Source organism: Notechis scutatus, chromosome Z (genome assembly GCF_049901735.1).
Source record: "Notechis scutatus isolate UNSWTSFEM ecotype Mainland chromosome Z, rNotScu1.2, whole genome shotgun sequence".
Taxonomy (NCBI): Eukaryota; Metazoa; Chordata; class Lepidosauria; order Squamata; family Elapidae; genus Notechis; species Notechis scutatus.
The window spans coordinates 67,525,399-67,552,377 of record NC_142025.1 but is presented as its reverse complement, the minus strand read 5'-3'; the positions used below and the strand labels follow the sequence as shown (position 1 = coordinate 67,552,377).

Sequence of the window (26,979 nt, the reverse complement as noted above, 5' to 3'; positions counted from 1 at the left end):
TTCTCTGTACTTTTTCTAGAGTCTCAACATCTTTTTTATAATGTGGTGACCAAAACTGGATGCAGTACTCTAGGTGTGATCTTACTAAGGCTTTATAGAGTGGTATTAGTACTTCCCTTGATCTTGACTGTATCCCTCTGTTAATACAACTTAGGATTGCATTAGGTTTTTTGGCTGCTGCTGCACACTGCTGGCTCATATTTAGCTGGTTGTCCCCTAAGACTCCAAGATCCCTCTCACAGTTACTGCTGTTGAGCCTGGTTTCATCCAGTCTATATGTGTACTTTTGGTTTTTCTTTCTATATTGAATTTCAGTTTATTAGATATGGCCCAGTGTTCTAGCCTGTCAAGATCCATCTGGATCTTGAGCCTATGTTAGGGATATACACCCTAGCAGAACCTACAGGGCAGGCAGGCAGGCAGGCAAATATATGAGATAAACGTTGTTGTAGTTTACACTCAGTAAAACAGATACACAGTGCTAGTTAAATAGTTTATTCCAGTAAGATTGTTAGTATAGTCAAACAGTCCATATATCATACACTTAGTTCAGTCCGTCCGGGGATTAATCAGTTGCAAAGTCCAGTGTCGAAAAAGAGGTCAGTAAACTTACAAATAATCAGTCCAATAATATATCTCTTTTGCAGTTAGAGATATGAAGAAAATCAAACCTCTTTTCTTCTCTCAGCAATAGCAGGGAAAACACGCAGTTATCACCATCAATCCATCATTGTCAGCAATCCAGTAAAAGCCAGCAAACAGTGAGCTCTCTTGCTCCCTCTTATGATGATTTTACAACCGCACCCAAAATACATGTTTTACAGTTAAAGTGATACACACACTTAAACTCACTAACATAGTTTATATATATTATTTTACCCAAACTAAGTTAGGTAACCATGTTATTCCTAACAGCCTATCTTCTTGGGTGTTTGCTTTTCCTGCCAGCTTAGTATCATCTGCAAATTTGGTAAGTTCCCCTTCTATTCCCTCATCTAAATCGTTAATGAAGATATTGAAGAGTACTGGGCCTAAGACAGAAGCTTGTGGCACCCCACTGCTTACTTCCCTCCATGTAGACTTAGACCCATTAAGGACTACTCGTTGAGTACAGTTTGCCAGCCAGTTGCGAATCCATCTAGTGGTGGTGCTATCTATTCCACTTTTTTCTATCTTACTAAGAAGTAGGTTGTGGTCTACTTTATCGAATGCCTTGCTGAAATCTAAATATATTATGTCCACAGTATTTTCCTGGTCTACTAATTTAGTCACTGTGTTGAAGAATGAAATAAGATTGGTTTGGCATGATCTGTTCTTAACAAACCCGTGCTGACTGCTAGTTATTATTTTACTGGTTTCTAGATGTTGGCAGATCTGTTTTTTTATTATCTTTTCCCGGGTATTTTCCTGGGTATTTTTTATTATATTTTCCCAGGTATCTTCCCGGGTATTGATGTTAGGCTGATTTGTCTATAGTTTCCTGGGTCTGTTTTTTTTCTTTCCTTTTTTGAAGATGGGAACCACATCAGCTCTTTTCCAGTCCTCTGGTAGTTCCCCGGGGCTCCAGGATTTTTGAAAGATATGGTGCAGTGGTTCTGAGATGACCTCTGCCAGCTCCTTTAAAACTCTGGAATGTAATCCATTAGGCCCTGGTGATTTGTTTTTGTCAAGATCAGACAGGTGTTCTCTTACTATTTTTTTGCTTATTTTAACTTTTATTTCTGGTCTGTCTTTTACAGTTATGTTTTTGGTGGGTTGAGCTATAGTTTCTTTTTGCGTGAAGACAGAGGCAAAGGAGTTAAGCAGTTCTGCTTTCTCTCTGTTGCCTGTTACTTCCTTGCCATCTTCTCTCTTTAGTGGACCGACTGTTTCCTTGATTTTTTTTCTTGTTATTTATATGTTGGAAGAAACTTTTTTTATTATCTTTGACTTTTGTTCGTTCTGAGCCTTTGCTATCCTGACTTCATCTTTGCAGATTCTGGCTATCTGCTGATATTCTGCCTTAGTTGTATGTCCTTCTTTCCATTTTTTGTACTTGTCCTTTTTTTCTTTCAATTTGCCAGAGAGATCTTTGTGTAGCCATGCTGGTTTCTTCTTGGATTTCTTGTTTTTCTTTCTCAGTGGTATTGTGCTGGTCTGGGCTTCTATGATCATACTTTTTAGAGTTTCCCAAGATTCTTGAGTTGTTTTCCCCTTTAGGATTTTCATCCATGGAATCTTTCCCAAGTTCTCTCTGAGTTTATTGAAATCGGGCAGCCAAAAGAAAATATTCAAAGATTTGCCATGGACTTCAGTCCACCATTGCTTTGCTGGGGGGACGACTGAAGGGTCCCAACGAGATAGGCTGCGCCTGCTGCATAATTATGCATTGCTTCCAAGAGTCATGCTTAGTGCCAGGTACCTGCATACTTTCCATTCATCCTAGGTGAAGCAGAGCAGAAGTAGAGAGGGGTGGGGGGCCCGAGAGCATGCCGCACCCCAGTGTGGCGCTATCCCATGCTGACTGGACTAGCCCAGCAGTGGATCCCCCGGTCATGGACTGGATGCGGGGTCCGAAGCAGGGTGGAGGGTGAGCAGGTGGGTCTCAGTGGAGAGCACCACCCTGGCACTAAGCGCAACTCTTGGAAGTGATGCTTAATTATGCAGTAGGCGCAGCCTCTCTCGTTGGGACCCTTCGGCTTCACTTCCGGCAGAGTGACTGTGGCAAATCTTTGAGGTCTTTCCTCAGCCAGCAAAAGGCGCAGCCCTTCACTCATGAGAACTTGGTGGCCTGTGGAAAATCGGAGCTGGCAAGACATGAGTGAGCTAGGGAGCGGGTGCCTCAACAAACCACCCCACCACCTTCTTAACTCCCCCCCACTGCCGCCCCTTGGTTGCCTGTCCTTCTCCCGGTCGGCTCTCAGCAGTTCCAGGGCGGTGGTCGGTGAGGCTGCCTGCCCCTTAAGGACAGCTGTCTCTGTCCCTGGAGAGGGAGGCAGGAAGGCCATCCAAGTGACAGCAGTGGGGGAAAGATGGCAGGGCAGCTGTTGCAGCACCCACTCCCTAGCTCACTTGCATCTCAGTGGCTCCTGAGCCCTCGCCTTGGGCGAGCCCTCGCCAGATCTGCTCTGAGCAATGCCTGCCCAGTCCAATCCTGCCTGCCAGATGTGCGGAGCCCTTGCTCTAGCCTGTTGTGCATGTTCGGCACATATGGAGGAAGCTCCAGGACAGCCAGTGAGATTCCAAAAGCTAATTGACACTACCGTGATGTGAATAGAATGGAATGGAAATAGGAGAGAATGGAATGAGAATGGGAATAGAAATGGGATGGAATAGCAATTGCATAGTGTGGGAGTGGGAATGGAAAGGAAATGGAAAAGAATGGAATTCAATGAGGTATCCCAGGGTACTGCCAGGATTGAAGGGGATCCTGCAGAAGATGCCCCAGGAGAGAAATATGGAAAGAGAGACCTATGGAAAGAGATAGAGATAGATAGATAGATAGATAGATAGATAGATAGATAGATAGATAGATAGATAGATAGATAGATAATAGATAGATGATTGATAGATAGATAGATAGATAGATAGATAGATAGATAGATGATAGATGATAGATAGATAGATAGATAGATAGATAGATAGATAGATAGATAGATAGATAGATAGATAATGACAGACAGACAGACTGACTGACTGACTGACTGACTGGTTCCTTGTAAGCTCCTTGGGGCTGAGAAGACTTGCTGCAAAACTGAGTATCCTGAGGTGGACCACTAAACAACTTAAAAAACCATCTGGTAAAAAGAAAAATCAACCAAAAGAGCAACATGGAAAAACAAATAAAACACCCTCAGGAGCAAAACAAATGAAAATTTAATTTGTGTGTATTGTTTAATGGACTGCTAAATTGGCAAAATGGACTGCTAAATTGGCCTTGTTCACCACATGATCACCTAGCCATGCCCACACAGCCAGTCTGGCCCCCCAATAGTCTGAGGGACCATGCATTGGTCCCATTTAAAAAGTTTGGGTACCTGGACTAGATGATTTCCAAGGTCCTTTCCAACTCTATTGCAAATTTTACAAGTCTTTCCCCCATCTCCCTCTGGGTTTCTGTCTGGAGATGCCTGAGCTGATTAATGGCAAGGTTTGTTTTTTTAAGTGACTCAAGCCAGGAACCCTGTAAATTCACCACCTGACTTTGGCTGCCTTCATGAATATATGGATTTCTTCACTGATGGGGGAGACTTTTATTTTGGATCCAGCAAAGAATCATACCCAGAGAGAAATCATCCAGATGCCCGAAACTTTATGGTCTCCCCAAGATACACAAAGAAGGAACTCCACTTAGACCAATAGTCAGCTCCATAGGCTCACCTCTACAAAACCTAGCCAAATTTCTCACCAAACAACTACAGCCCTATGCAGAATCCATCAACTCACATGTAAGAAACTCATTCCAGTTCATCGAGATCATAAAGAAACAAAACTTACAACCCAGCGACCTACTAGTGAGCTTCGATGTCATATCCCTCTTCACCCAAGTGCCAATAAAAGAAGCCTTGACAGCCATCCAAAACAAATACAACCCCCCCCAGCACATCCTAGATCTGACCAACCACTGTCTATCCAATACATACTTCACCTACAATGGACAAAAATACAAATAGAAGGAGCACCCATGGGATCACCCCTCTCACCTGTCATCGCAAACCTCTACATGGAACACTTTGAAACACAAGCTCTAGAAAATATGATCACAAACCCAAACTCTGGCTCAGATACGTAGATGACACCTTCATAATCTGGCCACACGGGAAAGAAAAACTGAACAACTTCCTCACACACCTCAACAGCCTACACCCCAAAATACAATTCACCATGGAAACAGAAGCTAACAATCAACTTCCCTTCCTAGATGTCTTGGTATACAAAAAACCCAACGGCTCCTTAGGACACACCATCTACCAGAAGAAAACACATACTAACCGCTATCTACATGCACTCTCACACCACCACCCAGCACAGATCAATTCCGTAGCTGAGACACTCATCTCCAGAACAAAATGCTTAGCTGATGAACAACACCTAAAAACCGAACTAAACACTCTCACCAACGTACTAACAGCCAATGGATTCCAAAGAAAGAAGATTACCCACCTAATCCAAAAAGAAACCCCAACCAAAATCCAAGAGAGAGAACAAGAGAACGGCAAAGCTCTCCTCCCATATATAAAAGGCACTACAGACAAAATCAGCAAGATCCTCCAAAAACACAACATTAAAACAGCATTCTGCACAAACAGAAAAATATCCACCATCCTAAGAAACCCTAAAGACAAAATCGAGTTAGAAAACCAAGGGGTATACGAAATCCCTTGCACCGCCTGCTCCACCACATACATTGGACAAACTAACAGGAGAATAAGTGCACGCGTTGAAGAACATAAGAACTCAATCCAAAAAGAAGAACCGACCTCTTCCCTGGTCCAACACCTCAAAGCCACAGGACATGAGATTGACTTTAAAAATACCAGAACTATCGCCAAAACCGAACACTTCAACAACAGAATAATCAGAGAAGCCATAGAGATAGAAAAACGCCCACACAGCATGAATAAAGAGATGACACCTCCCGCTTACCAGCCATTTGGAAACCCGCCCTCATGAACAGACGAGTACCTAACACGATGAATGACACCAGACCCACACCCACGAGGGCCACACAAGATGCCACCACCACACTTCCACATAAAAAGCAGACTCACACCCACACAGAAGATGAGACATGACCACAGACCAGAAGCCGCACTGCAGCTGCATCACTACCCACTTCAAACCCCCTGAGCCATACGTGAGCGAACTGACCCCCCACCATGAAGATGCAGCACGACCACGAACTCGAAGCCAAACAGCAAGATCACAGCTCACCAGCTCAAATCCCCAGTAACTAAGACCAACCTGAGCACAACCAAGCCCCACCTGAACAGAACACACCTCCAGCCAATCAGAACATGGCCAACCCCCAACCAATCAGAACACAGCCAAACCCCAACCAATGAGAACACACCCCACCCAATCAGAACACAGCCAAGCCCCCACCCAATCAAGTCACACCCCACTAGCAGTTAAAAGGAAGAAGCAGCTGCAAGCTCACATCACTCTGAGAAGCACAGAGCTGAAGACAGAAGCCTGAAGATGATGAATGAGACTTCATCGAAGCGTTGCCTAGATACTTCCAATCTTACGCGGGAGAAAACCCGAATAACCTAAAGATCCACATATATATATATATATACACACATATACATATACATATACATATACATATACATATATAAAAGCAACTGCAAATGGAGAGTTCTGGGAGCATGCTTGGAGGCAATTTAGTTCCTGAGCAGAATGCTACTCTGGAATCAGCTGATGGGCAGCTGGCAGCATTGAGTAAAGCCTCTCCGTTCACTTAATGATGGCAGCGATCAATTAACAAATGGGAGGAAATAGTAAGTCAAATCTTGGTTCATTTAACGACCCATTTGATTCAATTAAGAAATTTGATTTTAAAAGGTGATAAAATTGATTCTGATTCATTTGATAACATTTTTGACAGGCTCCATTAGGATTGTACCTTGAGGACTACCTGGATGTGCAAACTAACTAGTAGGTAGATCTAATTAAATCAAGTATGTGACCAAGATGTTTCCATTTGATTTATATGTCAATTACCATTAACCCCAGCCTCCATGATATTGGCAAGGATTTAGAGAATTCAAGTCCAAACTATAGAATTGGAAATAATTCTCAGTGGAAGAGGAATTCAGAATAGGCCTGTCACAAAGACCTAGAAATCTTTGTGTGTTGATGGTTTTATGGGCTGTTTCATAAATATCAAATCCATTTGAAAAATAAATGGCTAAGTATCTTTTTTTGTATTTGCATACATTTATTAAGCTACTTTAAGATACACAAGAAAAAAAGCATTAGGAAAGAAAGAAAATAGGATATTATAAGTTCAAGCAGAATGGAATCTCCCTTCCAAAAGGTTTTCATAAATGAAAAGAAAATTTATTCAACGAACAATATAATTATAATACAACTGAACAAAAACAATGGTAGTACAAAACAAGCAGTCCTATCAACAAAACCAAGTTAAACAAAACAAGTCTTAATTTCCTGCCACCATTTTCTCCACAGCCATCTCAGAATGACAAAGTTTCCATTATAGAGAAGGCTAACCATATTTACAAACAGTTTCAGTGCTGGAGTACAAATCTATCTGATGCTGAATAGCAGCATCAATTTCCAATGGATTTCTTCTAGCTGAATCTCTGAAACATTTTGATATGCAGTTTGATCACAAAGTCAAGTCTCAAAAAACGGCAAAACACAGAGAGGAGCAGGAGCAGCATGGACACTGCACCTCAGCTGGTGAAGAGCTTAGGGCACTGACAGTGCAGGGCAAGGCAGTAGCCAAGCTTGCCTTGTATGCAGGGAACTGGTGAGGTATGGCAGGTAGATGCCAATGCAAGGTGGTTCTTTCACTTTGGAGCTGGATGGGGTGTAGACACCTGCCTGGAAGCACTGCAGTGCAGAGGAAAAGGGCTGCCTCATCTTGCCCGAACAGCTAACGAACAGCAGCAGCAGTTCCCTCCTGGGCACCATGCCAGGAAGCCCTGCAAATTTTCGAGCCTCTTGATTTATTTAATGATCGTGGAGATTCTTAATGAACAGAAGCAAACAGCAAGCTTGATTTTAAATAGCTTAATAGCCCAGATTATTCACTTAACAAGCATGATAAAAACATGAGTCATTTACCGTATTTTTGCACTGTAAGATGCACCTGAGCATAAGACGCATCTATGTTTAGAGGAGGATAACAAGAAAAAAAAATTCTGAACCAAATGTGTACTAATATATTTAATAAAATATAGCAGAATAATGTTTCAACCATGTAGAGTATTAAGAATCATTGTTGCAGGTGACAAGTGCCATCTATAAAACATTTTATAAAGATTGGGCGTTGGTTCTTACCTGATCACGCCTTCTCGCGAGCCGCGAGGAGCATCCAGAGACTGGGATGTGCTTCTGAGTCCTCTTCTTGCAGGCTGAGCTTTAGATGAGGAAACGCTCCGCCCCTCACGTGGTATCGCAGCGTCTCCCCAGTTTTTTGCGATAACGAGAAGAGAGGTTATTAATTCTATCTAATCTACTATTGGCTCCTTGGCTGAAGCAAGATTCCCCACCAGACGGAGAAATTAGGGTGGGGCTGGATGCTCCTCGCGGCTCGCCGAGAAGGGGCGTATCAGGTAAGAACCAACGCCCATTCTCCCTCGAGCCGCTCGGAGCATCCAGAGACTGGGACATACCAAAGCTGGGCTGTCCCTACGGGTGGGACTCCGTCTGGCCCGAAGGCCCCTCCGGATCACTGATGACCCTCTGTAAGACCCGTCGGCCAAAAGAGGCCTCCGCTGAGGCGTACGTATCTATTTTATAATGTCTGATAAACGGGGACGGAGAGGTCCAGGTGGCTGCCCGACAAATGTCAGCGATGGGGGCTTGCGTGGCCCAGGCCGCCGAGGTGGCTGCACTTCTGGTGGAATGGGCGGTTATTCCACCCGGAGCGGGCAGAGAATGGGAAAGGTAGCACCTCGCAATAGTAGCCCTGATCCAGCGACTGATGGTGGAAGGAGAAACCTTAAGCCCCAGTGACCTGGGTTGAAAGGATAGGAAGAGGGATTCCGACCTTCGCATGGATTGAGTGCGCTTAATATATATACGCAAGGCCCTTCTAACATCTAGGGTGTGCCAGAGGACCTCCCTGCCCCTGGAGGGCCTAGGGCAAAAATTTGGTAGAACCAGTTCCTGTGACCTATGGAAGGGAGAGTTAACTTTGGGTAGGAATGTGGGGTCAGGACGAAGGACCACCCGATCAGCGTGGAATACACATAGATCGCTCCTAACTGACAAAGCTGCTATTTCCGAAACTCGACGAGCAGAAGTAATAGCTACTAGAAAAACTACCTTAAAGGTGAGAAACTGAAGGGATGAATCCCTCAAGGGTTCGAACGGGAACAGTGAGAGAAACGAGGACCTTGTTGAGGTCCCATGTGGGGAACCTGTGAACAGTGGGAGGGCACAGGTTGGTGGCACCCCTAAGGAAAGATCTAATTCGGGGGTGATGAGAAAGGGAACCGTAGTTATCACAGGAGACCACGGTTGAGAGGGCAGAAACTTGTCGTCTCAGGGTGTTAGGTGCGAGGCCTTTACGGAGGCCTTCCTGAAGAAAATCTAGGATCTGAGCCACTGAGGGAGAGAGGGGATCAATCTGAGACCCGCTACACCACTTGCAGAACCCTTTCCAAGTGGCATCGTAAATTCGTGTAGTGGAAGGTCGCCTAGCGGCCAAAATAGTGTCGATGACTTGACTCGAGAGATTCTCACTAGTCAGACGGATCCGCTCAACCTCCAGACGGCTAACTGGAGCCATTGAGGCCCGGATGCAGAAGGGCCCTGAGAGAGGAGACCCTGTCCGGGGATCCTCCATGGGGGCGCTACCGATAATTGCGGAGATCCGCAAACCACGGTCGCCTGGGCCAATAGGGAGCCACCAGGAGAAGGTCTGCCCTCTCCTGAAGAAGTTTCTGTATTACCCTGGGAACTAACGGGAGCGGAGGGAAGGCATATAGGAGCCCTGGGGGCCATGGGCAGCGCAGAGCATTGTGATTCTCCGACCGGTGAGATGGATACCGGGAGAAGAACCGTGGAAGCTGAGTGTTGGACGGGAGGCGAAGAGATCCACCACCGGAAGGCCGAATATTCTGGACGCTTCCTCGAACAGGGATGGATGAGACGCCATTCTGCCTGGTCCACCGTGGCCCTGCTCAGCCAGTCCGCCTGAGTATTGTCTACTCGGAGATGTGTTCGGCCTTTAGTGATAGGAGGTTGGATTCTGCCCAGCGGCAAAGGCGCTCGGCTTCCCTCATTAGCTGGATGGACTGGGTGCCGCCTTGCCTGTTGATATGGGCCTTGGCCGTGACGTTGTCCGTGAGAACGAGGACGTGATGTTTGCGGATCTGAGGAAAACTGCGCAGGGCCAGATGGACAGCGTGAAGCTCTAGCCAATTGATGCTGCACCTTTGCTCGGACGGCGACCATCTGCCCTGAGCCGAGAGCGAGTCGAGATGAGCGCCCCAACCGGACAGGCTTGCGTCCGTAGTGACGGTGAGTCGTTGAGGTTCCGCGAAGAGATGGCCTCTGTTGATGGCGGGATTGGTCCACCATAGAAGAGACGTGAGGACCCTTGGAGGACCCTGACTCTGGCCTTCGAGTTGCTTCTTCCGGATCGTTGGAATGGGAGCAGGAACCACTGGAGGGATCTGCTGTGTAGACGGGCCCAGGGAATAATAGAGATGCATGACACCATTTTGCCCAACAATTTAGAGAGGTCCAGTAAGGCCACCCTCCTTGAACGCCTGATCTGTTTGACCAGGGCCTGAATGCTAAGGAACCTCTCCTGGGAGAGGAAAACTCTTTGAGAAACCGAATCAATTATGGCGCCCAAGTGGTTGATTCGGGTGGAAGGGTAAGTTGGCTCTTTTGCCAATTGACTAGGAACCCGTGTGCCTGTAAGGTGGAGAGAGTGACCCTGGTATCCCTGACTGCCTGGGATTTGGACGGGATAGAATAAGGATATCGTCCAAGTAGCAGTGGAGGCGGACAGGAACGCTCCTGAGATGAGCCGCCAGAGCCGCCAGGACCTTGGTGAAGGTCCGGGGGCCGAGGCCAGTCCAAAGGAAGGGCCACGTATTGATAATGAAGGCTATTGTGACAGAACCTGAGGAATTTGAAATGGGAAGGCCTGATTGGAATATGGAGGTATGCCTCCGAAGATCTATGGAAGATAACCAGTCTCCCCGCCTGGTGCCTAAAAGAATTGATTGCAAAGTGTGCATTTTGAATCTACGCTGGATAAGGTGACGGTTGAGCCGTTTCAAGTCCAGGATGGCTCTCCAACCCCAGAGTGTTTGGGCACCACAAAGAGATGGGAGTAAACCCTTTCCTCTCTGATCCGGAGGGACAGGTTGAATGGCCTGGATGTCAAGAAGATGATGGATGGCTGCATCCATTAGTGCACGTTTGGAGGGATCCCTTGAGGAGGGGAGGGGAAGAAACAATCAGGGGAGCGGACCTGAACTCCAGGGCGAGGCCAAACCTGATTGTGTCCCTAACCCATGCATCGGAAGTGGATATGTCCCATTGGGCGGCGAAGTGGCTGAGGCGGCCGCCAACGGGGAGGAAGAGGCTCTACCTTCTGCGGTAGGGCCTTCCTCCCGATCCCGAAAGGGTCTCTGTAGCCGCCACCGCGTCTGGATCTGTCGCCCGGGTCCGAGCGGTCCTGGGATCGGAAGGAAGGGGGTCTAGGATATCTGGGCGGGAAGGGGGTTGGTAGAAGGGCGTGGAAAGCTCCTCCGAAAGGGCTGAGAGCCCCTGGCCTCCGACCTTCGAAAAGGGAGGGCAAATACTTTCTCTTACTGCGGCCCTCGACCAGCAGTGGTTCCAAAGCTGGGCCAAACAGTTTATCTCCGTAATGGGGGCAGTGGCCAGCTTGACCTTATTCTTTACGTCCGCCTGCCAGTGTTTGAGCCATAGCATGCGTCTAGCCGTGACATGCGACGTGATGGCCCTGGAAGAAAATTTTACCGACTGGTAAGTGGCGTCAGCGAGAACTCGGCTGCAGCCACTAACTTCGCTATATCCTGGTGAGCTCTGAGATTGGAAGCAGGGATGTGGTCCTTGAGCTGACGTAGCCAGCGGATAGAGGACCTCGTGAAAAATGAGGCGCCGTAGCTGACTTAATGGCCCAGGCGTCAGATAGGTGAGCCCTGCGAGCGCCTGCTCCGCCCGCCTGTCCTCAGGTTTCAAGGCCTCTAGGGCCTCACTAGGGAGTAGAGGAGGAGGCTAGACCCACAATGGGGTCATCGACCTCCGGGATATTCAGGAGGTTAGACAGAGCCGAATCGAGATTAAAGAATCTCTTGTCTTGGCTAGAGGGAGTGGGAGGGGTCCCTGAGGAGGTAAGTTGCTTCGCTACCAGATCTACGAAGATGGGAGGGGATGGGATGACCTCAGCTTCCACCACTGGTTGGGTGAAAATGGAGTCTTCCGGGCCCTCTGGGACAGGGGGGTTTCTGCAGCGGACTGTGAAAGAAGGCCAGAGACATTCTTGGCCTTAAGGAGGAGGGACTTGAACATATGCGGTTTAAACAGCCCCCCAAAGGAGGGTTGGTCGGGAGAAGGGTCCTCGTCCTCCGACATCTCCCCTTCCATGATGTCAGCCTCTAAGAGGGGTTCACTGTAGCGGGAGGATCCCATCCGGGAATCCTCTTCCTCTTCCCTGAAATCCCCAAAGTCCCCTTCCTCCTCCACCTGGGCCCCAATCGGAGGAGGGCTGTCCCTCTGAGAGAGTACCTGATCAACTGGGGGGACCGGTTGTGGAAGGGATCTGATAGATATCGAGTCGTGCTCGGAGGCTCGCGGAGAGAAGCCTGATCTTGTCATGTGTTGTAGTCCCTCTGCTATGCCCTGGCGGATGGCTGATTCCATCCAAGCCCTGATGTGAGGTGGAACCTCGGAGGTAGAGGGTTCATCGTGGCGCAGACCAGCGGCTGTGGGTGTAAAGGTGGCCTCGGGGGTCCGTCTGGTCGGAGGTCCGGGGGTCGGAAGACCCTGAAGCGAACTGCGCCTAGGTAGGGAAGAGGGGTCTGAGGGGAGAGATTGAGCAGAGGTAGAAGGGTTTGGAGGAGGAGGTATTGACGGCTCCGAGCGGGACTCCCTTGAACGCCGGTCAAACTCTTTTTCCAACGCTTTTGTGGCGCCTTAAGGCGTCACGTTGGGCGGCCTTGGAAGGTTCCTTGTCCTGTCTAGAGCCCTTAGGTTCCTTGTCCTGCCTGCGCAAGTAGTGGGACTTTGCCTTAGCCTTCAAAGAAGGACGTTTAGAGGGATTGTCGTCTGCCATGTTAGATACAATTACTAGCAAAGGCGGTTGGCACGCCCAGATCAGGCCTGGATGAGGCCGGGTGAAGGTGAAGCTGGCCCTCTCCCCCTTTTGGAATTTGTTGTGTACAGAGATAACAGTAAGGTATCTAAGAAATATAGTATGTACAGAAAAATAGATACTCTAATATAAATCTTCCTTATCCTTTTGATTGATTTTTATCTTTATTATGCTTTGTACCAAATGTATATACAGGTTATCCGTATATATTTATATATGTACGAAAAAATATTATTGTACAAGACAAAAGTTATTTTTTTTTTTTTTTTTTTTTTTTAATATATTCCTTTTGTATATGTATTAAGTATATATATATATAGATAGATTTTTTTTTTTTTTTTTTTTTTTTTTAAACAGTAACCGTAACAGTGAGAACTTCGTATATCTCAGTACAGGCCAATTAGTCAAATAAACACCTGAGGCCTATGGTGGAAGAAGAGCCTCTGGCAGCAGGCCTCCAGACAAGAAAAATAAAACGGGGGGGCTGCAACTTCGCCCGAAAAACGGGCTGCGGGAGGCCAACAAGTAATACAAGGGCCAGCCAGGTGGAAGAAATGGGCAGCTAAGCTTTGACCCAAGGCCTGGGGCTCCAATTCGCCGCAGCTAAAGAAATTCAAAATGGCGCCCGACCACGATGCGGAGCCAAAATGGCGGCCCTAAGCTGAACCGTCGGGACGCCTTCGGAGACGGAAGGAGGGCTTCGCTGGTCAGCACAGCGCCTAGGGCCCTAGGGGCGATGACCCTCCCGATCGGTGTTTAAGGTGGGGGGAATCCAGCAGTAAAGAAAACGCGTGCCACGAGGCAACGCGGAGGCAGCGAAGCGATCAGATAAGGGTGGGGGTCGCGCTATCGCGCTGCGAGCCCGCAGCCTTGCCCCCAGGACGGGAAAAATTTTCCCTTAAGTCCAGACCCTTTGCGCAGGAGGAGGAAGGAAAAGCAAACCTTATCAAGACGAGAGGGTTGTAATAGTAAAGAAATGTGCGATCAGCCAAGGAGCTCTCTGAAACACAGCCTGACTCTTCGAGGCTGAGCAAAAGACTGGGGAGGCTGCGCGATACCACGTGAGGGGGCGGAGCGTTTCCTCATCTAAAGCTCAGCCTGCAAGAAGAGGACTCAGAAGCACATCCCAGTCTCTGGATGCTCCGAGCGGCTCGAGGGAGAATTTCTTTATACGCTGTTGACATGGTAAGGTTGTAGTTTCTTTTCTGCCTTCTGCACAGAGGTGGATTTGAAGCTGTACAGATGCAGATAGATAACTCAACAAGACATCCATAACAAATTACATTATTGGTTCATCAGGTATCCTCATAACTCATGTTTGTGATGAACTTCTTCTTTAATGACCAATCCTTTGTATATCTGCCTTGTAGTAAAAGATGGCTATCTCCTAACTCATCTCGTAGCGATAGAAAGAAGCTGCCATGAGTTAGAGAGTTCAGACAAAAAATGAGGAAAACCTCCCCCACCCTTTGAGGGTCAATTTAGTGACCAATCAGGATTACAGATGTAGCCACGTAACTACATTTACCATGATATATTACGTTAAGGGGATATAATTCCTAAGTAACTATCCAATTCCCATAGACTGGCTGGGACAGCACAGTCTCTATTCCATAATTTCTGCCATTTGTCTAATTTGATTGTATAGCCAAAATTTTTAGCCCTAATTATCATGGTTTCTTTTACTTGTTCTTCCTCCAATTTAATAGTTAATAATTACATAATTTTTGTATCTGTTCCCATTTGCATCTGATCTAGCTCATTTGGTTCTTTATAAAACCCACACACCTTCTATCTTTTTCATATTTGGATTGTATCTGTAATTGTGGCCACCATGATAGGTCAATTCTTAATCTATTTAGTTCTTGTTTAGTTTTTAGTTCTCCCCTTTCATTTAGTATGTCCTTGTATCTTATGATTTTTTCCATATTCATGACATTTGGTTGTATCAATGCCTCCACTGTAAGTAACCAAACTGGTGTTTTCAGATAATGTTGCTCTTTAATTTTGGTCCATACTAGCAGTAATGCCTTCCTAAGGTAGTGCCTCTGGAAATAGCTATGGATCTCACTCTTCTCATACTATAAAAGGGCATGCCATCCCAATTGCAGATCATGACCCTCCAGTGTTAGTAATCTTGTATTCCTCAAATTAATCCACTCTTTCACTCATGTAAGTCCCGATGCTTGGTACTATAGCTCCCAATCCAGGAGATCAAAACCTCCTCTACTTTTAAATCTTGTAGCATTTTTAATTTTATTCTCTTTTTTACCTTGCCATACAAATTTTAATATCATCTAATTTTTCAAAATATTTTCCCCCCAGCTTTATTGGGATTGTCTGACAATAACATAAAATACAATAACTTCGGCAGGATAATAGTACCTATTCTGCCGGTAGGCCATCTGATCCTGGTGTCTTGTTATTTTTTGCCTCTTAATTGCCTCTGTTAATTCCACCATTGTTATTTTTTCATTCAACATTGTCTTCACTTCTTCGGACACTTTTGGTAGGTTGGCTTCTTCCATATATTGTTTAATTTTATCTTCTAGTATGTTTTCTTTACTGTATAATTTTTCATAAAATTCTTTTATTATTTTTTCTTATCTTCATTTTTGTGTCAAATTGTACCCGTCTCGTATCACAGCTTTTGTCTGTTTCTTTTCTTTCTCTTTTTTAAGTCTGAATGCCAACCATCTCCCCTGCTGACTGCTTTAATGTCCATCTTGGTTTTCTTATTTATCCTTTCCATTTAGCTTTTATTGGATTATGGTCTGCCCAAATACTTGATTCCACTTCTACTTCTTGTATATTCTCTTGAAATTCCAATGACATTGATATCATATCAATTCTCAACCATGATTTATGCATATTTGAATAGAAAGTATATTGTTTTTTTTCTGGTTTTGATTCTCTCCAAGCACCTTTAATTCCTATTTCCTCCCTCATTTTAAAAAAGGTCTTTTGTAGGGTTCTCCTAGCTTTTGGGTTTGTTTTGCTACTTTTATAGTCTAATTTTACATCAACAATTGCATTGAAATAGAATACCATTTCCCCCCTAACTTGATTTTACACATGCGCCCAATATAAGCCCTACCCCCAAAATAAGCCCTAATTAAGACCTCACCCACTCCAGAGTATACAGGTAAAAATTAAGCTAGGGTGGGGATGGGGGGGTTGAGCTGCTCTACTTACCTTCGGACAGTTGTAGCCAGGCCTTGCACACCCCAACACCTTCCTTGTCGGCCCATTTCTTCTGCAGCCAGCAAGGCTGGCAAGTCTTTCCTGAAGGCCTCTGTAGCTGATAACAAAGCCCCAGATTGATGCGGAGCTCTGTTATCAGCTGCAGAGGCCTTCAGGAAAGCCTTGCCGGCTGCAGAAGAAGTTCCTAAAGGCCTCTGACAGCAAAAAGGAGGCTGGGGGCAACATGCGCAAGTGAGGTTAGTCTGTGGATGACATCCCCCCAAAATAAGACCTAGTGCCTTTTTTGGTGGCAAAAAATATAAGACAGGGTCTTATTTTGGGGAAAACATGGTAAGTACAAAGATAAATCTATCAAATGTTGGAAATGTAACGAAATACCAGGTGCATATTATCACATGTGGTAGATGTGTCCCAAAGCAAAAAAATATTGGAAGAAACTTTGCATATGGTTGGAAGCTGTGATAAAACAATACATAGATTTGAAACCTGAGATATTCCTGCTGGGCATGCTACCAGAAAATTATAATAAAGGTAATATACACTTAATTCTACATATTTTAACAGCAGCTAGGAGTTTATAGGCACAATACTGGAAAAATGAAGAAACCCTTACAGATGAGAATATAATAAAAAAAATACTGGAATGTGCAGAAATGGACAAGTTAATGCTAAAAATTAAAGAAAAAAAGACTGAATATTTTATGACATTGGAATTTTTTTACAAATGGCTAGTCGACAGATACAGAAGTTTGATCAGTGGATTTATGTGAAAATATGGATTATATGAGAAAGAAAAACTTTAGTAAACATTTTAATATATAATTGATGTCAATATGGAAGATAGTATACTTTAGAACAATGATTGATATTATCTACTATATCTTTGTATGTTGATATTACAATGATTATGTTTAAACTTTAACTTTTGATACCTAGAAAACACCACATTCAATTTAGAAATGGAATTTCCAATATAAAACAATAAAAAAATTAATTAAAAAAGAGTATTATGAACCATCATCATGGTCATTAACAAATGAGGAAACACTTTAAGGTTCAAGCATTCTTCTACTTTCTGGAAACCCCAAGAATTCATCAACACTAGTGTCAGAATTTATGAAGCTCAGTTGCTCACAATAACTGATATCACTTTCTTCAATATCTTCATATGTGATCTTCAGTTCCATCTAAGGCATTGTTAATGCCACATTTTTTGAATGACCGTTGTTAGGAATGATAGTCACCTAACAGTTGGGTTGGCAATATATAAACCCGGATAGTTATTTAATACTGTTGTATCTTTAAGAGAATGCTGTAATTGTGATTGGCTGAGGTTCCTCCGACGGCCATAGATCAAGCCAGAAACCTGGTTTGTTCTCTTTTTACATTTCCCTATTGCCTTTTGCCTGATTGTCATTCTGCTGGAATTGCTGTGAGTTTTGCAAACTGTTTTGCAAATTCCGTTTACTGAACTTTGTTTATGATACTGGACTTCGTTTTTGGATTATCCCTGGACTAATTGTATTGAACACTACCTGTTTTAAACGTGTATGATTTGGACTGCTTGTTGGACTTTGTTTACCCATTTACAGGAAGTAAAACCTACATTTTACTATTCAGTGAATCTGTATGCTGGTTGTGTGTTATTCCTCACCACTCTCACTACGTTTCCCTGAGTGCACTCATTCTCCTAACGGGGAATACCTCAGCACTGGTTATGGGCCCAGTTCATACCAGACTCAGATAACTGAGAGTTAGTGAGAATATGCAGTACTGTATACAGACAGCTGTTTACTGTTTAATCATGGGTTACTGTCCTGGTAAAGATGGCACAAAACCCGTCAACAAGTCTATCACTGATAACCTGGTTGGATGGAACAAACTATGTTTCCTGGTCTATGAAGTGCAGTCTACTTCTGCATAGGATTATGGGCTGCAGTTCAGGATCCACCGGATGTAAATGCTTGGGATCCAAATAATGAGGACTATGCCAAAAAGAAGTACATAAAAATGAAACAAAAGACTTTTGATAATCTGATCCATAGGAAAATACTGCAGTATGGACCCCTGTACTCCAGAAAAAAAACATTTTCTAGGAGGAAGGAGACACTTCCATTTAGTGAATACAGCTTATATAGGTTTAGCAAATCACATGGTTACATAACACTTCCTGTTTCCATATATGGATGTTATACATTTTCATAAAAAGTTCCAACCTCTCATGGACAACTTTCAACATCAAATTCCAGAAGATTATAAGAAAACATTAATATCTCTTAATGTGACATTTATAATGTCAGAGCGCCCCAGCACATACCTCTAACTCATGCCAAGCACGGAGTGTTGCAATCAGGTATTATTCCTAGCAGAAAACACATTTCATAACTGTTCTGAGCTTTAAAAGTTCAAACTGTGAGCACAAAATGGCTTTGGTTCAGCTTTTTATATTCTCAGGTGTAATAACCAAATTTTACTTATAACAATGAAGTGCAGTCTACTTCTGCGTAGGGAAGGGTTATGGGCTGCAGTTCAGGATCCAACGGATGTAAATGCTTGGGATCCAAATAATGAGGATGATGCCAAAAAGTTAGCTGACTTTAAACGGAACAACGAACAAGCTCTTTGTATAATTGGACTAACACTGAGTGACCAGCAGCTAGTCCATATTCATGGAGAAGAGTCTGCTTCTAGGTGTTGGGAGAATTTGAAGAGGATTTATGTTCATGACAGTGTAGGTGCACATGTACATCTTACACATAAACCGTTTAGAGCATGTCTTCTGAAAGGTGGAGATATGTTAGCTCATTTGAACTTTATGAAAAGAACTTTTCAAGAGCTACATGAGAAGGAACTAATTTTTTCAGAGCTACATCAGGTTTACATCATTCTTTCCTCATTGGATGAAAGTTATGATGATTATGTATCTTCACTGGAAGTCCTGACCAGAAATGAACTGACATTGACTGATATAATCGGACGATTGTTAGAAGAGGCAAGAAGAAGGCAGGATATAGACCAACTGAGAGAGAAACAACCACAAGAAGAGGATTTGTTTTCAACTTCCTATACTGTTAGGAAATGTTATTCTTGTGGGGCTAGGGGACATATAGCTAGATTCTGTATGAAGGGAAAATGACAGAATACTGGTAATCACCAGAAGGCTAAGAAGAATGTTAATTTAGCTATGTCTAGCAATTTAACTGTAAACCATGATTTGTGGGTAGCTGATAGTGGAGCATCGCAGTGCATTACTAGAAATAGAGAGAGGTTTGTAAAGATGTCCACAAGCAAGCAACATGTATCATTGGCAAATTGATGGAAGATGAAAGCATCTGGTGAAGGTACTGCATATTGTTCATGTGTAAATGAGCATTTACCTATGTTATATGTACCTAAACTGAAATTTAATTTGTTATCAGTAAGGGCTGATAATATTGGTTATGTAGTAACCTTTAGGGGAGATAACTGTATAATAGAGAAAGAGGGTAAAAGTATTACTGCTACTTTAAAGAATGATTTATATGTTATACATGATGACCAATTGCAGATGGCTAACTCGGTTTATAACAATGTTAAGCCACATGACAAATGTATACATTTACTGCATAGACGTCTGGGGCACATTAATTTCAAAATGCTGAAACAAACTGTTAAATTGTCAGAGGGAGTAAAATTAAAACCCTGTAGCAAGTACTTAAAGTGTAATGCATATAACCAGGAGAAAAGCAAGGTTACTCCAGCAAACAGACTGAATGGGTTTAAGATCAAAGAACCTTTAGAGGTTGTGTTTGCTGACATAATTGGTCCTAAGAAACCCAATTTGGGAGGTGCCTGCTATGTTTTGAGTATAATGGATCATTACTCATGATACGGTTTCTGCTATCTAATGAAAAACAAAACAGAAACTTTCCAACATTTCTTTAATTGGCTAAGATTTGCAGAAAGGAAAATGAGACATAAGGTAATTACTTTAGTTACAGATAACGGGACTGAGTTTATTAACTCAGATAATAGATTCCAAACAATGTTGAAATTGGCTGGTATCAAGCATAAGTGTTCTGCACCTTACAGGCCACAATATAACTCGTTTATAGAACAAAGAGGGCAAACATTACAAGCCATGGCTCGCACTATGTTATCTGATTCAGATTTGCCTAAAACACTGTGGGGTGAAGCCATAATGTGTAGCAACCATATGTTAAACAATGTGGTGAACACAACAACTGGTGAATTGCCATTCACTCGTTGGCATGGCAGAAAACCAAATTTAAGTTATGTACACACATTTGGAGCTCCAGCATGGGCACATATTCCCTCACAAATAAGACTTAAAGGGCATCAAAGAGCTAGGAAATTATTTTTCGTAGGTTACAAGGCCAATCATAGATCGTTTAGATTTTGGGCTCCAGACACAGCTAATATTTACTGTAGAGTTCGTTGGGTGGAATAAACTAGAACAGGAATCCAACAATTATGTTGTTATTGACACCCAAGTAGTCCCTAATGATGAGATAGTTAAACCATCAATAGCCATTAAAAAGGAAGAACGGGGACAGGAGGAGGTAGAAGAACAGGAGCAAGTGGAACAGGAGAGTCCACCAATAAGCCCTGAGTTGCCTAGACGTTCAACCCATGTAAGACGACCACCAGAAAGATATCAGGCTAGTATAGTATGCCAAGTAAATATAGTTCCTACTAACTATAATGAACTGAAACTGTATCCTGCTAAGGATCAGGCTGCTTGGCAGGAAGCAATGGATAAGGAACTGAAATCCTTACAAAGTTTGGAGGTATATGAAAATGTCAGGTTACCACCAGGGGAGCATGCCATAGGGTGTAAGTGGATTTATAAAATTAAGACAGGTGTGGATGGGACTGTTACCCATAAAGCCAAGTTAGTAGCATAAAGGTTCAATCAGTCAGCCAACAACTATGATGAGGTGTTTGCACCTAGTCTGAAGGCTCCCACATTACAAGCAGCATTAGTGTGGGCAGCTAAGAATAAATACATAATAAACCATTTAGATGTGGAGATGGCATATCTTCATGCACCGTTGCAACATATCCCTTTAGGGATAAAAACTGATTAACAAAACTGATTGCTGGAGATTAAAAAAGAGTCTATATGGCTTGAAGCAATCAGGCTATGAATGGAACCAGTGCATAGTGAAGGAATTAACAAAGATAGGGTTTGTAGCTGGCATGGCTGATCCATGTTTATTCAAAAAGGAAAGTGATGATGTAATTTCATTGTTGCTGTTGTTCACTGATGACATAGCATTAATCACTAAGACTGATCAAGAAGCTACTGGGATTATTTCACTGTTAGAAAAGAAATTTAAAATAAAACATTTAGGTGAGATTAAACAGTATCTTGGTTTGAAAATAGATAAAACTAGGGGAGGCTACAAAATCTCACAGACAGATAAAATTAACCAGTTACTGAAGAACTTCAAAATGGAACTTTGTAAGCTGGCTAAGATGCCAATGAGCCAGGAGTTTAGCCACAGTGATGTGCAAAGTCCTGTTTTTGATAAAGACATTTATCAATCATTGTTTGGTAGCTTATCCTATTTCAGTAATTGGTCTAGGCAAGACATAGTATATAGTGTCAACCAATTAGCCAGATTTAATACTGAGCCTACTGAAAGGCACTGGCAAGCTGCTAAGCGTGTGTTCAGATATCTTAAACAAACGATGCATTATGCATTATATTTGGAGCCTAAGGATGAACTAAGTTTAACTGCATATGCCGATGCAAGTTTCGTTACAGACGTACCTACAAGTAAATCAACATCAGGTACTGTAGTGTTATTAGGAAAGGTGTTAATTGGATGGCAAAAACATCTAAGCTTATCAGCAATGGAGGCTGAATTCTCATGTTTGCCTCTATTATGTACAGACTTAGTATGTTATAAACAACTATTGGTAGACATGGGAATTGATGTAAAGGAACCTATTGTTGTATATGAAGACAACCAATCAGCAATTCAGATGGCTTCCGATCTCGCTGTAAAGACAAGATCAAAACACACCGATCTATGATATCTAAATGTACGACAATGTGTTCAAAGTAAAATGATTATACTGGAGTACTGCATGTCAGAGAATAACATTGCAGATCATTTTACAAAAGCCCAAGGCATTGTAAAACATAAAGCTTGCTGTGAGGAATATGGACTTAAACTGTAAGGTTTTATATATTGTCCTACCCAAAGGGGAGAATGTTAGGAATGATAGTCACCTAACAGTTGGGTTGGCAATATATAAACCCGGATAGTTATTTAATACTGTTGTATCTTTAAGAGAATGCTGTAATTGTGATTGGCTGAGGTTCCTCCAACGGCCATAAGATGGAGCCAGAAACCTGGTTTGTTCTCTTCTTGCATTTCCCTATTGTCTTTTGACTGATTGTCATTCTGCTGGAATTGCTGTGAGTCTTGCAAACTGTTAGCAAACTCCGTTTACTGAATCTCAGGAATTGTCAGTGTTGATCGGATGCAGGCCCCAACCCAGGCAAATGCCTTAGCACCATCCATTCCGACAGCCTTCCAACGCCCTTTAGCACCATTGAAAACAAGAATGCCATTCCAGCCTAAAAGGCCTCCAGCGACCAGTATACTTTCACTAGGACACCCTAAACAGCCGCCAGCAACCACCAGACATCCACTAAGATGCTCTACACGAGCATATGCCTCCGCAACACCCTTTCCAACAGCTTCCCAATGCCCTTTGTCACCATGGAAGCAAGAGTACCATTCCAACCCTAAAAGGATGCCAGAAGCGACCACCAGACTTTCACCATTGCCACCAAAAGTACCTGTACACCCTAAAAGGCCACCAGAGGTGACCAGCAGACTGGCACCAAGAATACCTGTCAACCCTGAAAGGCCGCCAGAAGCGACCACCAGACTTTCACCATTGCCACCAAGAGCACCTGTACACCTTAAAAGGCCACCAGAGGTGACCAGCAGACTTGCACCAAGAGGCTGAACTTGAATTTTGAACCTCAAGCTTTGCATGCTTTGCTTTGTTTGATGCTTTATTCACGTTTATTCTTAGTTATACAGCTAACTGTTTATAGTTAGTTATATCTATAGTTATATATAGTTAGTTATATCGTTATCTGCTATTCAGTTGGTATTACTGTCTATCTTAGTTTATAGTTAATTCCTTTTTTTTCTTCTCTTAATAGTGGTATTTACAATTCCAGGCGGGGAGTCTGCTATCCAGCCAGTGTATGGGAATTGGATAGTTAGTTAGCAATTGTGAGCTGTCCCCTTAAGGGAATTCATCATGGTAAATGAAGTTAAGGTATCCTGGGAAATGTAGTTCATGTCATGTAGCTACATCTGTAATCCTGATTGGTCACTAAATTGTCCCTCGATGGATTGGGGGAGGTTTCTTCACTCTTGCCTGAACTTACGGACTTGTGGTAGCTGCTCTACTTCTACTGCTACGAGATGGGAGGAAAGGGATAAGGAGATAACCATCTTTTTACCTACAAGACAGATATGCAAAGGATTGGACATTAAGAACTTCATCACAAATGTGAGTTATGAGGATATGTGTGTGTGTGTGTGTGTGTGTGTATACACACACACACACATACATAAATACATACATACATATACACACACACACACAAACACACACGATGGATAATATGAGAATTTATACAAATTATAAGTAAGGACTGTGGAGATGAAGCACAAAAGACTTGTAACCAATTGACACACTGTCACTGGAAGATTATTTTGTTTTATGTTTTGTTTGTGTATTTTTAAAAAATTCATTAAAAAAAATACTCAGGTATGGCAGCCCATCTTGAAAATACATATTTTCTCACTGATTTGGCATTGATGATTGATATTCTAAATGAAGTTTCTGTTCTTTCTAATGCATTGCAAGTGGGAAATATAGACATTATAAAGGCTGAAAAACTTATGGTAAGATCAATTAAATCATTTGAAATACTTAGAAAGAAAAAGGGTGCATATGAAAAAAAGGTTGATGGATTAATTACTTCAGAAACCTTCAAAAATATTCATTTTGTACAAAATCATCAATTTATGGAACTTCCTTGAGAAAGACTTTTAGAAAGCATTGTAACTAATTTTAAAAAAAGATTGATGGATTGTGAACATTTAAAAACAGGTAGCCAATTTAAAGACACTGATAAATTAAAGTTTCTCAATTTTTTGGAGTCAGATTACTGGAACATTAAAGAAGTGGTGGTTCCATGAAAAGCAGCTGGAAAATAATTGGTTGCATTTGGTGAAATTTTCGATTATGAAATTAATATTAATGATTATCAAGATTGTATAGAAAATGTACGAAAAGATTCAGAGAAATATGCAATTTCTGGCAGCATTAAAAAAGCTAGAGATATTGTCAGGACAATTGCAGTCAGTTCAGAAGTGGAAAGGGGTTTCTCACAAATGAACATAATATACTCAAGAGAGCAGAAGTCGCCTAACAGTTTCCAATGTAACTAACCTACTGACTATTAATCTAATTGGCCTACCTCTGCAAGAATGGGATCCTGTTCTATAGTAAATCACACACAGCTGATGCTGCTCATGTAAAACAAAAGAAAACTGCAGAGACAAAGAGAGATCTGATCTACCCTCCCCTCTCTCTCTCACACACACACAGAGGCAGGGGTGGGATTCAAATTTCTTAATAAATAGTTCTGTGGACATGGCCTAATTTGTGGGTGTGGTTTGGTCATGTAACTGGCTGGGCATGGTTTGTATGTAAATATTATGTTTATGTAAATAAACATTGAAATATTGAATTTTTTATTAAAAAAGAGCAACTTTTACTCAAAATCAGGCAAAGCAGGCAGGCAGATTAAGTTGCTCACAGAATCATAGATTCATTCAGAGATCTATCTATCTGCCATTGGCTACCTGAGTCTGTCACATAAAATTTGCTGGCAAGCAAACTCATAACATTTGCTAGCAAGCAAACTCACAAAATTAACTCACAACACACCATGTATGTAAATATTTATTTTTTATAAAAAGAGCAACTTTTACCCAAAATCAGGCAAAGCAGGCAGGCAGATTGAGTTGCTCACAGAATCATTCAGAGATCTATCAGGCATGATATTCCCCTCTGAAAAAAAAAATCGGGCCGGCCAAGAGACCCCCACCGCGCACCAAGAAATTGCTGCCCAGCTCCCTTTTCCTGCCGCTCAGCGGGCTCCGCTCGCACCGCCCGGGCTCCGCTCGCACCGCCTGGGCTCCGCTCGCACCGCCCGGGCTCTGCTCAGGTATCCGGCTGGGGCTGTCAGGAGTTGCTACCGCCGGCGCGGCTCCGCAGCTCGACCGCGTTGCCTCGGGAAGGAAAGGCAAAACCAGGAGCCACTGCTGCCGTTGCAAAGCGCCGCGGCTCTTCCTTTTGCCTTTCCCTTCCTGAGGCAACGCGGGACTGAGCCACGCAGAGCCGCGCCAGCGGTAGCAACTCCTGACTCGGGCCTCCGAGGGGAGGAAGGAGAAGAAGGGGGGAAAGGGGGGCGATTCCCAAAAAATCGAATTCCGATTTTAATCGGAAGAATATCATGTCTGTCTATCTATCTGCCATCGGTTGTCACATAAAATCTGCTTGCAATGAGTCTGCACTGAATAATAGAAGCTTCAGTCCTAAGGAAGGTTAAGCAGAACCGAAGATCTAAAGACTAGCTAGAAAGCAAGAAATGCAACAATTTCCTGCTTTCTAGCTAATCTAAATCTCCTGCCATAGCAGAACAGCTGATGGTCGGGGGAAAAAAAGGAAAAATAGCAACTTAGCAGGCAAGTTTGCCAGGTAAGGAGTGAGTGGGTGGCGAGGGTTCCTGTGGGCTATGTGGGCAGCGCAGCCTGGGTTAATTGCTTTGGGGGGATGTGCTCTGGGGGTGACATTTTTCTGCGGACCACCAAAATTTTCTCAAGGCCCACCACAATCCACTAGTTGGTGACTGCTGCTTTAAATAACAGTTTTATTGTTTTTTGTAAAGTATTATATTATGTAATAGTTTTGATTAATATTTTAAAACTTTGTTGTAACAAAATCTAGTTTTGTGTACCTTTTTTATTATTTAAGCATTAAAGGCATGAAATAATAAACTTTTGTTTTGGTATATCTTTTCTTTAATGCTTAAAACAGTCATTAGGGCAAAGAAATGATGTTGAGTTGGCCACGCCAACCCAGTCACGTGACCAAGCCACAACCAGCCAGTCACATGACCACCAAGCCACACCCACAAATTAGGCCACACCCACAAAACTGGTTGTTAAAAATTTTGAATCCCACCACTGTAATAAAGGTATACTGCAAATGGGGTTAGAGTAGACTCACTGCAAATGGGGTTAGACTAGGTAGTATTCATAATGAACCCCCTAAGTATATGGTCATCGTCATTGCCTAACAAAAAATGGAGGAAGCCGAAATTACAGAGAATGTCAGGCAGACAGAGAAACCAGAATGAGCTGGATAGAGAAAGTGAAGGTATTCAACCCAGAGATGGTAAGCAGGATGTAATGGAAATTAATGAGACAATGTGTACAGAGTCATTAAAAAATGAAATTAGGAGCAGATCCAGCAACAGGTTTTTAATTTCCCTTTTTCATTCAAAATATCTTTATATCTTACATTTTTTTCAATATTAATAACATTAGGATATATCAATGCTTCCATTGTAGAAAGTCACACATTTTCAGGCAGTGTTTAATTTTCAGGTATGGTTTTAATTT

At 43.0% G+C, this 26,979-nt stretch overlaps 1 protein-coding gene across 1 annotated transcript in view; it reads right to left on the bottom strand.

Moving 5' to 3' along the window:
- Positions 1–23,261: 23,261 nt before the first annotated feature.
- EPDR1 (ependymin related 1) overlaps positions 23,262–26,979 on the bottom strand; it is a 38,296-nt gene continuing 34,578 nt past the window's right edge. Inside the window, exon 4 of the mRNA XM_087947229.1 lies at positions 23,262–23,741. The gene's annotated coding sequence lies outside the window, so the exon portion shown is untranslated. The remainder of the gene's footprint in view (positions 23,742–26,979) is intronic.